The 13,179-nt window shown below is 65.3% G+C and overlaps 1 long non-coding RNA gene across 1 annotated transcript; it reads left to right on the forward strand.

Annotated features, from left to right (window-relative positions):
• Positions 1–11,955: 11,955 nt before the first annotated feature.
• On the forward strand, positions 11,956–13,179 carry LOC146596282 (uncharacterized). The gene is made up of 3 exons (XR_014895775.1): positions 11,956–12,253; positions 12,438–12,682; positions 12,773–13,179. It is a non-coding gene; the product is annotated as an uncharacterized LOC146596282 (long non-coding RNA).

A 13,179-nucleotide genomic window follows, 5' to 3' on the forward strand; every position in this document is an offset into this window, starting at 1 on the left:
CCGCCCCTCCGGGGGGCCGGGGCTCCGCGCGGCGCGGAGGGCAGCGCAGCCGCGGACGCCCTTCCGCCGCCCTTCCTGCCGGGCCGGGCCCGGGGGGCCCCTCGCTCTGCAAGCCGGGGGGTCGCGGGAGCCCTCCCAGGCACCCCCATCCCCGCCTCCATCCGCCCCCGTCCCTCCGCGCGTCCCCATGCGCAGCGGGACCTGCCCGCGCTGCCCCGGCGCCGCTGCTGCGGCCGGGCAGAGCCAAAGGCGAGACCCCCCCCTAGCCCCCCCGGCCCGGCCGCCTGGGACCTGCCCCGGCCCCGGCTCTGAACATGGGGATGGGGCAGAGGGGGGCCCGTGCGGGGGCTCGGGGGCTCAGGTGGCCCCGCYGGCACCGGATCGGAGAGCTGCCAGCGGCTCCTCCGGGGAGGGAGGCAGGGGAACGCAACCAAACAAGGACCTACCAGCTGATCTCCGCTCCCTGGGCTGGTGCGTGGGGGAGGAATTGCACACACGCACATGTGCGTGCACACACACACACACACACGCACACACACGCACTCACATCATCCAGCCCGGGGAATTATTCATTCATGTCTGAGGCTCCGCAGACAGCCCGGCTTTCCAGACGGCACCTCGCTCAGCCCTTCCCAGCGCTCAGCCTCTCGCCTCCTCCCGCGGCCCGGATAGCGCCTCCGGGCAGGACTGAGGCTGCAGACTGGGGGCTCCCTCCACCACTGCCTCCTGCTCCTGCTCCGCAGCCCTCGGAAATGAGCAGGATCCGCGAGCGCAGAGGCATCGTGCTCGCCCGTGCTCGGCTCTGCCAGCCTCCTCATCCTCCTCCCAGCTCCGTGCCAAGCGACGGAGAGCCTCTTGCCCCCCTCCGGAAAGCCAGGCCATCCCAGCTTCTCGTCCCAGCCGCTGCTCTGGTGACGGCGCGTGACTTCCAGCAGCTGCTTTCCCGCACCGGCACAGTGCCGCGGAGGGCACGGCTGGCTCTCCTGCCGCTCCGGGCGGGCGGTGGGGCACTGTGAAGCCCCCCACCCCAACCCCGGGGCGCTCYGGCAAGGCCACCGTGCCCACGAAGGCAGTCGCCGCTCGCCGTAGCTGCTCGTTGTGGGCAGCACGGGCTGGCAGAGGCGCGTGGCCCCTTATGCTCGGTGCACGGGCTGAGGGGCTGCAAGGAGCTCGCAAGAGCAATTCCCGGGCACGTGCGGTTCGGTCCCCTGGGTCGCCAGGCCTGCTCCTCTGACACCTGGGAAATTTTAACTGACTCGGGGTGGGGACCCCTGCATGTGCCGACGAGCAAGGTCCTGACCTAGGGCCTGCAAAGGCCGTGCTGGGAGAGGCCGCGCTGCTTCGTTAGCTTTGATGCAATCGAAGGGGGAGCAGCCCCTCTCCGCTCGCCCCCCGAGGCAGCRTGCGCGGCGCATCGCGGTGCCGGGGAGCCACGGCGCGCAGCCCTCCCCGTCCCGCCACGTCACGCTCGTCCAGCCCTATTTACATAACCTCGTCACCGGAGCGCGGTTCAGCACGGGGCTTCGCGATGTTGGCCTGTGTATTGCCTTGGCAAGCAGTCAGCATGCAAAAATCACGCTGCTCTTTGAGTTAAGATCCAGAAAAAAAGAAGGGAGGGGGGGAAACAACCAGAGATCAGAGTAATAAGCAGTAGAGAGGCTTCCCACTTAACAACATCCTTCTCCGTCCTATTTTTTTTCCTCTTCATCTCCCTGGCTTGCCTTCTCTTAAAAAAAAAAAAAAGACTCTTACTTAGCAGGATGTTACTGTGCTTTCACAGGGCCTAAAAAGGAGACAGCGGTGAAAAGCAGTGTCCTTGGCTGCCCAGCATCGCTTTGGTTTTGTCAGGTCTCCGAGTGGCTCGCTGCACTGTGTGTTACGCTTGTCTTCCGGCGGTGAGATTACCCCAARGTGCCAGTCCCGGCAGAAGGCAGCCGCCGCTTCTGTCTCCCGGTGCTCACCGCCCTCCATCTGCCAGCGCGGGAGGTCGGACTCGAGCAGCAAGAGCAAAAGCAGCCCCAGCCCCTCGCAAGACGCCTTCCGCCTCCCCGTCAGGAAGGCGAGTACCCGCTTCGGCCGCCGCTCTCCCCTCTCCCCTTCGGCCTCCGCCCTCCTGCCTCCCCGGGGCAAAGCGGGGCTGTTCCCCCTCCGCAGCTGGGACTCGCTTGGTGACCAGGAAAAGCCTCCCCCAGCCCCCCGGGGATCAAATCTAAGCACTTCTGTCCTCGCAGCTGCTCCCGGGAGGCAGAGGCACAGCTCTGAGCACGGATTTACCCGGTGTTTTGTTTCTTTCATGTGCAAAGCGGCCACCAAAGACCCCCTTCCCGCAGGGCCTCCAACGGCTGCTGCCGCTGCTGCTTTCGGCGCAGGCGGCTTTTGATTTTCCCGCTGGCTTTGGCMCCGGTGGCCCCGAGGCCTGAGCGGGCAGCGGTGCCGGGACCCGCTCCGCGCCCGGGTCCGTCGCACCCTCTCTCCGGACAAAGCTGGAAAACACAAATAGACCTTCAGCCGCGGAGAAGGGGGTCGGTGCCTCTCCGGTGGGGAGGAGCCGGGCCCTCAGGACCTGCCTGAGCTGAAGGACCCCGTTTACTCGGCCGGCCTCAGCAGCCGCCCCACGGAGAGCCCCGGCACGGCCGCGAGTGCCGCGTCCCGCGGGGTTAATCCCAGCAGCGCTCCCACTGCAGGTATTGATTGTGTCGCATTCCAGCTCCAGCTTTATCAGGAGCAGCCAGCTACCTGGCCTCTCATTTATAATTTATTCCGGGGGAATTTATAGCCCGTGTTACTGGGAGCTCCTTAAATCAAGACGCCGAGCCCGGCGCGGGGAGCCTCGTGCGGTCGCTCCCATCGTGACCGGCTCCTGCTCCCGGGGCGGGAGTCAGGGCCGGGAAGGGGTTGCACTCCGCTTTCGGAGGAGGGAAGACATGAAGAGGGGTGCAACGGAGAAAGCGGCTTTCCCGCAGCCAACTGCATGACGGCACGCGCAAGGCCTTCCCGTCTGAAGTCCGGCCTTGCTCCGGCATGSAGTAAGGGGAGCTCTCGGAGAAGCCCGGCAGAGTCCGAGCAGGCTGAGCCTGGCTCTCGGTGCGAAGGGGGCCGTGGCTCTGCAAGGAAGCTATGCAACCTGTGATGAGCTGCTGTTCTTCTTCGGAAGAGAAAAGGGATGCACCAACAGAGCCGGAGGAGGAGGTCGGAGGCGGAAGGTCTGYGCGGCTCTGGTGATGAGGTGCTTTGCTACTCGCCCGAGCCGGCTGCAGAGGCCAGATGCCAACTTTGCTCCAGATGCTTTGGGTGCTTCTTGCTGYCTTCTCAGGCCCAGGCGGACCCGGCGGGTGGCAGACACCGTGTCCTGCAGGTTGCTGCTTCTCTTCCCCCAGTACCGGCACAACCACATCGAAAGGCCTTGGACACCCAGCGGCTCTAGCTTCCTCTCGGCACTGCTGGGGAGGAGCCACGAAGAAACCTCTCTGTCCRGATAGGACTGCTCCCCTTCTGCTGCGCTTGATTTCTTCAGAGGGACCGATAGACGTGACCAGCAGATTTCTCCCCTCCTTCCATTTAAGTCTCATTAACACGAGCTGGATTTGCTTACACTCTTGGCTYTAGACTTTAATTCTGCAAAGCATTRTCACATTAACAGGAGTCAAGGTTGTTAAAGTGGTGGATTATTCATTAGCAGTGTAATCCGCAGGGGGCAGGACCAGGCTCTGCCCCCTCCCAGCGCCGTGGGGCTGGGAGGAGAGAGGCAGCGCGGTGGGGCAGACGGCAGGGCAGGCCCTGGGCCGCGGGTACCCCGCCAAGGAGGGAGGTGAGGACTCGTCCCTCCACCGCCTGGATGTGCCGAGCTCCCAGGACGCTGTTTCGGCTCCCAGGACGCTGTTTCGGCACCTTGGCCCTGCTCTCCAAGCGCGTGCCCCGTATCAGAGACCAGAAGCAATGCCGGTCTCGGCGCTGCCTTGATTTTACCTGCTGGCAGCTCCTGCGGTGTCGGATACGGTCTGTGGGCAGCTGGAGGACAGGACTCCTCCGCTCTCCTCCCAATCCTTGGAGGGAACTGCAGCCTAGTGGCCAGAGCAGGGACAGGCACAGATCGCAGAGCCCGGTTTGGGGCTGCAGGTTCCCGCTCCAGGGCTTCGCCTTCCTCCGTAACGCAGCGAATCGCCTGCTCCCGGGGGGAGACGCTCTGCCCGGCCTCGCTCGGCGCTGCAGCGTCTCACGTCTCGCTCGCCGGAGGGTCCTCCGCGGGGGCCGCGAGTAATGGGAGCCAGGCCCCGCGCCGAAGTGCCCCATAACTCAGCCGTGCCGCGAGAGCCGAGAGTTACGGCAGGGCGGCGGCGCCGGGGCCGCCGGCACGCAGCACCCCGGGAGCCGCGGGCACGCTCGCTTTGGTTCTGGCTCTYGCCCCCGAGGCCCCGGGGTTTTTGCCCATTTGCTTTCCCCCTGCACGGATGAGACTTTTTTTCTGTTTTATTTCTAAAGCTGAGGCCAGGCGAGCCCTGGCTCCAAAGGGAACAAGCACAAATCCCAGTGCAAATCCCTGTGCTGCACCTCGTCTGCGGGAAACGACCCCCGTGGGSTGCGGGCTCGCGGCCGCCGGGAGGACCCCGCGCCTCCACCCTCCCGCTGACGCTGAGCCCCGCGGCGGGCTCTGCACCTTAGGGTGCCTGCCAGGGGCTCATCGCGGGGCCCGAATGCGGGGAGGCCGTCGGGTCTCTCCCCGGCGCAGCCAGCCACCCTCTCGYTCCCTCCGGGAGTCTCCTTGGGGATCACTTTTGCAGCGCGGCTGGCGGCAGCGAGCTCGTAGCCATCGGCTGCAGGAGTCCTTGCGCCACCCCGACACTGATGGACCCCGACAGCTACATGCCGAGCGGAGGCTATTTTTTCCCTCGCTGCTGCTTTGCACAAGCCGACTCTCCCTCTTTGGCTTCTCTGCRGGAAAACGGCCCCTTCCCTCTTCCAGCCCCGTCCGGCACGTGCCCGGCGCTGCGTGGGCAGTGTTCCCCATTCCCCGGCTCCGCCACGACCCCATCGCGAGATGCTGCAGCCGTTCCCCTTCTCTTCAGGAATTTGTTGGTTTGCCGCTGGTGGGAGCGGGGCTGGGGGATTTTTCTGGTGGTGCTCAGCCCGGCCGGCGAGGCGCGCGGAGCCGAGCAGTTGGGTCCGACGCTCGCACGTRCATCAGCCTCGGCAGGCCCAAATCGTGCCTGACGTTTAAACGAAACCCCGCGCACCCGCGCGGAAAGCTGGGCCGAGGGCACAGTGCTCCGGGGGTTTCCTTCGAAGGAAGATGTTTGTTTTGCTCTCTCCTTCGTGGAGGCATCCGGCCTCCCCGCTCCCGTCGGCCGGAGCAGCGCAGGTCGGCCGGAGCCTTACCCAGGCCGGGATCACCCGCGGGAAGCGGCTCCGCTTTCCCACGGACGAGCAGGGGTCGAGGAGCCCGGGGCGGAGGCGGGGCGGAGGGGAGCGCGGGGGCTTTGCAGCCGCTCGGGAGCGACCTGGGGAAGAGCAGGGTTAGGAGGGCTGGTTCCGGCCTCACGCTCAGSCACAGGCAGGCAACGAAGCAAATCAAGTTTCACTAAAAGCTCCGGAGCCCGGGCTGGGCTGCTCCCCCCCATCCGCGGCATTTGCAGCTGGTCCCAGGGAATGAGATTTCCAGCTATTAACGGGATGTTAGGGCAGAGTAATTGAGAGGGTTTGCATTGGGGCAGGGAGCGCCTGAGCGGCTCGGACMTGATTGAATGAAGCTGCCCGCGCCTTCGCTCTCCAGGCAGATTAGCCGGCTGGGCCCCACGTCAGGAAACTGCATTAAATTCCGATGTATCAGCGTGCTCGTGGGAGGGGGGAGCTGCCGCGGGCGGCGCGGCGGATGGGCTCTGGGGACGGGCTCGGGGCAGGGCCGGAGGGTCCGGCTCGAGGCCGGGGCGGGGGGTCCCGGCGGGGGTCCTCGCTGCCCAGCCGAGGCAGAGCCGGGCTGGGGTTTGGGGGCTCCGCGCGGAGCCCCCCGCCGCCGCGCGCCGCTGCCTCCTCCGCGCCGCAGCCCCTGCCCTCCTCTGCCTGCCGCGCGGCGCTGGCAGGTTGCGCGGCGGCAGCCGACGCTCGCGGCCGGGCAGATGGCCCCGCGCCGTCCGGAGCACCGAGGACGGGCTCCGCGCGCCGGACCCCCGTCGCTCTGCTGCTTCCTTCCAGCTGCGCGTCGGGGCGTGCGTGGGGGCTCATTTCGGCAGCCACCAARGCTGAGCAAGGGGCCTGCGGCTCGGCGGAGGGCGGGCCGGGACAGCAGAGCCCTTGGGAAGATCCCGAGGAGCCAGAGGCTCTTCCCTGCCATCCCTTTGCTCCTCCATGTCTTTATCAGTCTGGGCGCCGTCTCTGCTTTGCAAAAGCCACCCGAGATTTAGGGAACACCAGCACTTGGCTGTCGCATCTCTGCCAGCTCCTCGGGACAGAGCGACTTTGCTGAGGACGTGCTCGGTGCCKCTCGGCTGACGTCGTGCCAGGATTTGGTGCTGCTTAAAAGGATATTCTTTAACCTTCCCCCCCATACTTGTTTAAATGCAGCTTAGACACCGGAGGGGGAAGCTGAGGCTGCGGATCCGGCAGCATTCCCAGCTCGGTCGCAGCCCTGAGCTCTTCCCTGGTGCCTGGGCCCAACGGCCTGTGCAGGTCCGYTGTGGAGGAAGCCAGACCAGAGGGTAATGCGGAAATCGCCTGGGAGACTGATGCACGGCTGGCAAAGCTGGGTTTCTATCTTTTCCAGAACTGTTAWATCGTGCGGTAGGGAAAGCGAGGAGCTAAGAGCAGGCGGAGGCTGGGAGGAGGCAGCCAGGCGAGGGGCAGGAGCGCGGCTGCCGGCTCGCAGCTGCGGGTTTCCAAGGAGAAGAGATGCCCAGCAGGGAAGGCGTCGCGGAGCAGCGAGGCGCAGAGACGTCAGAGGAAGGGTCGGAGGAAAAGCAAGGCCTGTGCAATCTCAGATCGTCCTTCTCGCCCTTCTTTGAACCTCGCTGGCGTGGGCCGTGGGAGAGCTAGGAACAGGAAACAGCCAAAGGGATTACAGCTGGAGGAAAGTGGGGAAAAAAGCACAGGAGATGCATCCCTCCCTGTGACCCCTGGGTGCACAGGAGATGCATCCCTCCCTCTCCCCCTGGGTGCACAGGAGGTGCATCCCTCCCTCTCCCCCCTGGGCACACAGGAGGTGCATCCCTCCCTCTCCCCTGGGTGCACAGGAGGTTCATCCCTCCCTCTCCCCTGGGTGCACAGGAGGTGCATCCCTCCCTTTCCCCCTGGGTGCACAGGAGATGCATCCCTCCCTCTCCCCCCTGGGCACACAGGAGGTGCATCCCTCCCTTTCCCCCTGGGTGCACAGGAGGTGCATCCCTCCCTCTCCCCCCTGGGCACACAGGAGGTGCATCCCTCCCTCTCCCCCCTGGGTGCACAGGAGGTGCATCCCTCCCTCTCCCCCCGGACGCAATGCTGCAAGGAGAGGGAGGGGGGCTGCAGTGGGCTTTTAGGATCTTAAGCAGTGTTATTGTGCGGGGACAGAGAATGGGGGGAAATCACAGCAGCAGGTGAAAAGGGCAATTGGAAGAGCTGAAATCGCAGAGAGCCTCCAGCCGTTGCTGCGTATTTTAACCGCCCGGYGCGGCGCAGCTCCGCCGCGATACCAGCAGTAGGAAAGGAGAAATTGCTCCATTATGAGCGACGTGGCTGTGGCAAATGGGAGGCAGGGGAAATAAGTGGCTGCTTTGCTAAGCAGCTCTTTTAGCTGCTGTCTGGCCGGAGCGGGGAGAGGGCTGCGCGGCGGCCCGGCGCTCGCCTGGCCGGCGGCGCTGCCGAGGCCCGGTGCTGCCGCGGCTCCCGCGGACATCGCAGAGCAGTTTGCAGATGCCGCCTTCACCCCTTCCTCTCCTGTCTGCCCCCACCCTTTCCCAATAACCGAGGGCTCATTAATGAAGAACGACTAACTCGAAGGCAGCTCATCAGCGCTGCGATGGGAGGAAGGAAAGGGGCCATGAATATTCATGCTTATTGCATTTACCTCCTTCGGATCTGCATCCGAACCCTATACAGCCACGGCCCCCTCCTGCCGCCCCGCCGGCCCCGCTGCCCGGCCTCCCCCCACCCCGGGCTGGCGCTGCCGTTGTCCCAGCCGGGCAAACGCGGCCCCGTCCCGGCGCTGCTCGGGCTGGAGGCGAAGCCGAGCGGGGGCTTTGCCGCGCCGGAGCGAGGGGCTCAGCGCAGCGCGGCGGCGGGGGGACACTCTTCGTTAGGGTGGGGAGCAGGTTGCTTTGCTTGCAACAGCCGCCGCCGCCCTCGGCGGAAGCTGCGGGATTGGGAGGGATCGGGAGAAGGGCAGGTTGCTGCAGGGGTTTTCCGAGGGTTTCTGCCTCCTCCTGAGCGTGGCCCTCCGGCTCCCTGCGGGAACGGGGCCACGCACACCGCCGCTGCGTCTGGCAGCCTCCYGCCGCCCCCGGGGCTCCGCGGCAAATTCTGCCACGTTCGGCAGATAGCAAATCAGCTGAGTCCCCACGAGCTTCCCAAAGGCGGCTGCGGGGTGGACGAGAGAGCTGGAATCAGYGCCTCTGCTGCGGGAAAGGCTACGGCGGAAGCGCAACCACGTTATTAGCCATCCGAGCACACGCAGAGGCTGCTCCGCCGCCGCGAGCGCGGGGCTGCTAAGCCCTGCTTTGCACGGAAGTGTCTTCCTTTCCCCCAAGGACTGCTCCCGTCGCCCTGCCCCGCTCCGTCCGCCRCCCTGGAGCCGCTGCCGCGGCGGGGAGGGACGGGGGGCCGAGCCGAGCGGCTCCCGCCAGCATCCCGGCAAATCCCCCCCCCCGCCTTAGCCTTTTGCAGGCCTCTTGGAGATGTCTAAAGCTATTTCCTGCTCTGCTGTCATGATGTGCCCCTCAGGTCCCTGGCAATATCCCCAAGTCCCTTGATTATTTTTATTGTCTCCAACTTCCACTCCGAGCCCTGCTTGCTGTGTCAGCAGCAGTATTTATAGCATCCCTCCTCCCCGCGCAGACGGACGGCGGGAGCATCGTTCCCCCGGCTGAGCGCTACCTGTCACTCCAGGCTTTTTCACGCTGGGCCGGGCGCTTCCAGTTGCAGCCAATTTTGCTCTGAAACTAGGTTTCGCCGTCGCCCCGCTGAGCAGGGACATAGCAGGCCGGGCTGGGGCTGCGAGGCAGCGACCCAGAGCAGCGGCTTCAGCCAGCTGCTTCCCTGCTCGCCCTGGCTGTGATTTACCGCTTTCATTTTCCTTGGCATTGGGAGCCAGGCTTAATTACAGATATTTTTATGTGCATTAATAACATTTGCAGCTCTGCAAGCTAAGGCAGCGGGGCAAGGGAAATGAGGACCGCTGCTCCGGGCAGAGCTGCGTGGCGGCGGTGGGAGGGCATCGCCCCGGCCCCGCACGGCGCTGGGTGCCGGACGGTGGCACCGGTGCCTGCGGGATGCTCCTGCCTGAACCCAGCTTCGTCCTCCCGAGCGCCTGGCTCAGAAAAGCCCCCCGTGGCCAGCCAGCAGCGGGGCAGAGCCCGTATTGCTCAGCAAGTCTCCGTTTAATTGCAACGTGTTAGTGCTGGACGCTGCCGGTGCAGGCACCAGGCGCAGGCTGGGTTACGGCTCTCCAAGCCCCGGAGGTGTGCTCGGCRTTTAATGAACCTTGTACAGGTGGAGGAGACGCCTGCAAGTCCCAGGCAGCACACGGAGGGCTTCTGCTGGTCTCAGCCTCCCCCTTCCTTGGTGGGACACATCCCGGGGGGGGCCGGGAGCCGCTCCTCCAGCCTCGCGGGGCTGCTCTCCCGATAAACCAGGGTAGAAAACCCCATCCGGCGCCCGGGGAGACCCAGCACGGCACGGGAGAGCCGAGCCGAGCGCGGAGGGGGCCCCCGAGAGAGAGCAAGGCTGACGCTCCCGCCCCGTTTCCACCGGAGCAGGGGACCGGGGCCGGCGTCGGCCGATGGATCCGATGGATCCGCCGGATCCGCCGGATCCGCGGGGAAGCGGCTCTGTCTCAGGGCAGCGCTGCCCCCAGGGCACGCGTGCCAGGCGCCTGCGGACCGCGTCGAGCTCGCCTTTCGCTGTCACTTAATCCCTGCTTCCCCTGAGAAATGTCAAGGAGGATAAAAGGGTGCAAAGAACAATGATACCACTCCAAATAATCAAAAACCTCTCCGAGAAGCAGATCCTGCCAACTCAAAGCGAGTCTCCCCTGGGAAAGCCATTTCAAGCACCATCAAAAAAAAAAAAAAAAAGCGCCTCTCTTATCTAGGAAACCCCCTGCCTCAGCGGCGCTCCGCAAAGGAGAGCGTTCATTTTTTATTTATAGGACAAATAATAATAACAAAATACTAATAACCGGGGAAAGCAGGGAAAGGCAGCCGCCTCCGGCTGAGCGGTGCCGTCTCCGCCGGCCCTGCCGCTCGGTGCGGAGCGCGCCGGGGAGGGCAGCGCAGGGCGGAGAGGCAAGCTGCGCTTTAAACGCCGGCGCTCGTCCAAGGCGAGTCCAGCAGAGCCGAGGATCCGGCCGCCTGCGCCACGCCAGCAGGATTAGCCCGTTTTTCTGGGTTGTTTCGACAGCGTTGCTCCAAACGGCCGGATAACCGGGCCGCATCCGGCAGCCTGGCGGGGAAAAAATCCGTAAGGACAAAACGTGAGCGACTCGGTCCGAGAGCTTCCCCGGGCTCCGAGCTGCGGGGCTGCCTGCGGCGCGCCGGCGAGGCGAGGCGCTGAGCCGGGCGCTGCGGCAGCCGGGCGAGCCCCGGGAAGGGGTTTGCGGGGAGCAAATCAGCGCAGGGAAGCGCCGATCCCCCCTCGCTCCTTGCAGAGGCTCGGGGCGCTCTCCTGCGACGGCGTTTCGGCGCCGCGGCCGGCACCCGGCGTCCCCGGCGTCCCCGCGCCGCCTTCACCTCCGCTCCGAGTGCCGAAGACGGCGCTGGATTTGATTAGGAAAGCCAGAGACGGCCTAATTGAGCTTCCCAAGGCTGCTGCAGACGCAAATTGGATGCGCCCGGCTCCGCAAACAGGCCGCTCCCCGGCTCCTCGCGTGCATACTGAATCTTCATTTAGCCGGCCGCCTCTGCCAATTAACTCGGGGCCTCTCGTTAAGGGCCTGGCATGGGTCGGCCTGTCGACGCTCCCCTGGGCTTGCAGGGACTGAAACAAGCCCCAAAGCTAATTCGGCTTCTCCGGGCTCGCGAGCGGAGCTGCGCCAGGCAGCYGGCGAGGGGGGTCCGGCCCGGCGAGGACGGCGACGGCTCTTCTTCTCCCGTCCTCCCCCGCGCTTCGGCCCCGTCTCCTCCGACCTTGCTCATCCTTGGCCGTAGCCGCGTGGTCCTGGCGCCCTGCCGCGTCCGGCTGCACCGAGGTGCTCGCGGCGAGAAGGACAGAGGGCCGTGCTGGGACTGCCGGACGGGGCCGGGGCCGGGCAGGGCAGAGCGCGGCGGCCGCGGCACGGGTCCCCGTGCCGTCCCTGCGGCCCCCGAGGCAGGGCAGGAGCTGGCCCCGGTGGGCGAGCGGGCTGGGGAGAGACGCGGCTGGCAACGCGGATCCGGCTGACTTGCTCTGGGTAATATCTCCTGATTATTGCACTGCAGCATGCTGAGGCTGCAGAGTAATCGAATTAGGCAAATATTATGGGGAAGAAAATGGGCAGATAAGTAGCTTAAAGTGATCGAAATGACCTGAAGGTGGCCATGCAAATGGTCTGTATAATATCCTGTAATAACCCTGTCCAGGCAGCTTGCAGGAGGCTGAATTCCAGTAACAGGGCGTCTGACGAGACTCGCTCGCAGCGGCAGCGTAGGCGGGAGCGGCACGGAGCCGCCGGCCCGGCGCGAAGCCGGGGGCCGGTGCGGGGGCTTCGCTGGGGCCGGGGTCCCCACGGCGGCTCGGCCTCGGCCCCACGCTGCGGAGGGCGAAAAGCGAAGGATGATGAAAATAGTTTTCCCAGCAGCAGACTACCAAAGAGGACTGAGCCGTCGGTGCAGCTGCGGGTCCCCAGGGAGGCCAGCGCGTCTGCTTCGGGACGCGGGAGCCTGTGTCCCCCCCTTTACCGAATACATCGATCTCCCTTCGTGCCTCCATCGCTCAGSTGGAGAGGGGGGCAAAACAGTCCTGGCTGGACACCCGCGTGCGGCGAAGTCTCCCGGCGCTTGTCCGCGGCGAACGCAGCAGGTAGCAAGATGCTCCCTCCGGTGCCGGCCCTTGCCATGATCCGCCAAACCCACAGCGTCTGCCAGGCCGGATTTCTGTACSTAACCGGAGCACCTGGGACCCCGGGGGCCCCGGGGCGCCTCGTCCCCGCGGCGGGCGCTCCGAGCACAGCAAAAACGGGCACCAACCAGGGAGAGGCGGGGAGGGGAAAGGCCTAAAGACGCCCTGGCGGCGTCCTRATGTCTTTATATGCCTGATTGCATTTGGAGATTGCTTTTCAGCTCCCCATGCGGTGCTAATGCCTTGAAATCAGCCCCAGCGTGGACGTTTGCTCCGACCGGGAGTTGCAGCTCCTTCGTGCAGCTGCAGGAACAGCTGTGCAGCTCCCCGGCAGCCCGGGGCTCCCCGGGGAACGCTCCTCCGCTTGCCGGYGGAGCGGCTCGCTCCCTGCCCCGGGAAGCCCCCGGGACCTGCTGGTGGTGTCTGTACCGCACCAAGCGCGAGGGAGCCCTGATCTTCGGTCCAGGTTTCTCTGCGCATTAGGAACGGTAATTAACTCGGAATAGCTTTTTGCGAAATGGAATCGGTTTGTGCAACTGCATTTATTTCCCTTTAGAGGAAACAGAGCCAGGCGCAATCCGGGAGACAAACCACCCCAAGCGGAGTGCYCCGGTAGGAGAGGCAGACCGATGGGCAACGCGTGGCGCCTGGGGAGGTGCCTCTTGCAAGAGATTGACTTCGACAGCCCAGCACGTGTCTGCTTCTGACGGGCCCCGGCTCCTCGATGAATCCTCCAAACTTTAATTGGAGACACGATGCTCCGTTTGCGCAGAACAGAAAATCCCACCTCGGATTTCTCCGTCGAGAAGATTATCCATTTGGCCTCTAAGTGCCGCCCTTCCCGCGGGCGCGTGCTCCTGCGGCCGCGCGGGGAGGCGACGGGAAGGGACGGGGTCCGCTGCCGGCGGCGGGGCACGGCCCTGGGGAGCTTCTGCCCCAAATTATGTACTTTTAGGARCTGCT

This window comes from Rhea americana, unplaced genomic scaffold (genome assembly GCF_003343005.1).
Source record: "Rhea americana isolate MKP2758 unplaced genomic scaffold, rheAme1 scaffold_204, whole genome shotgun sequence".
In the NCBI taxonomy this organism is placed as follows: domain Eukaryota; kingdom Metazoa; phylum Chordata; class Aves; order Rheiformes; family Rheidae; genus Rhea; species Rhea americana.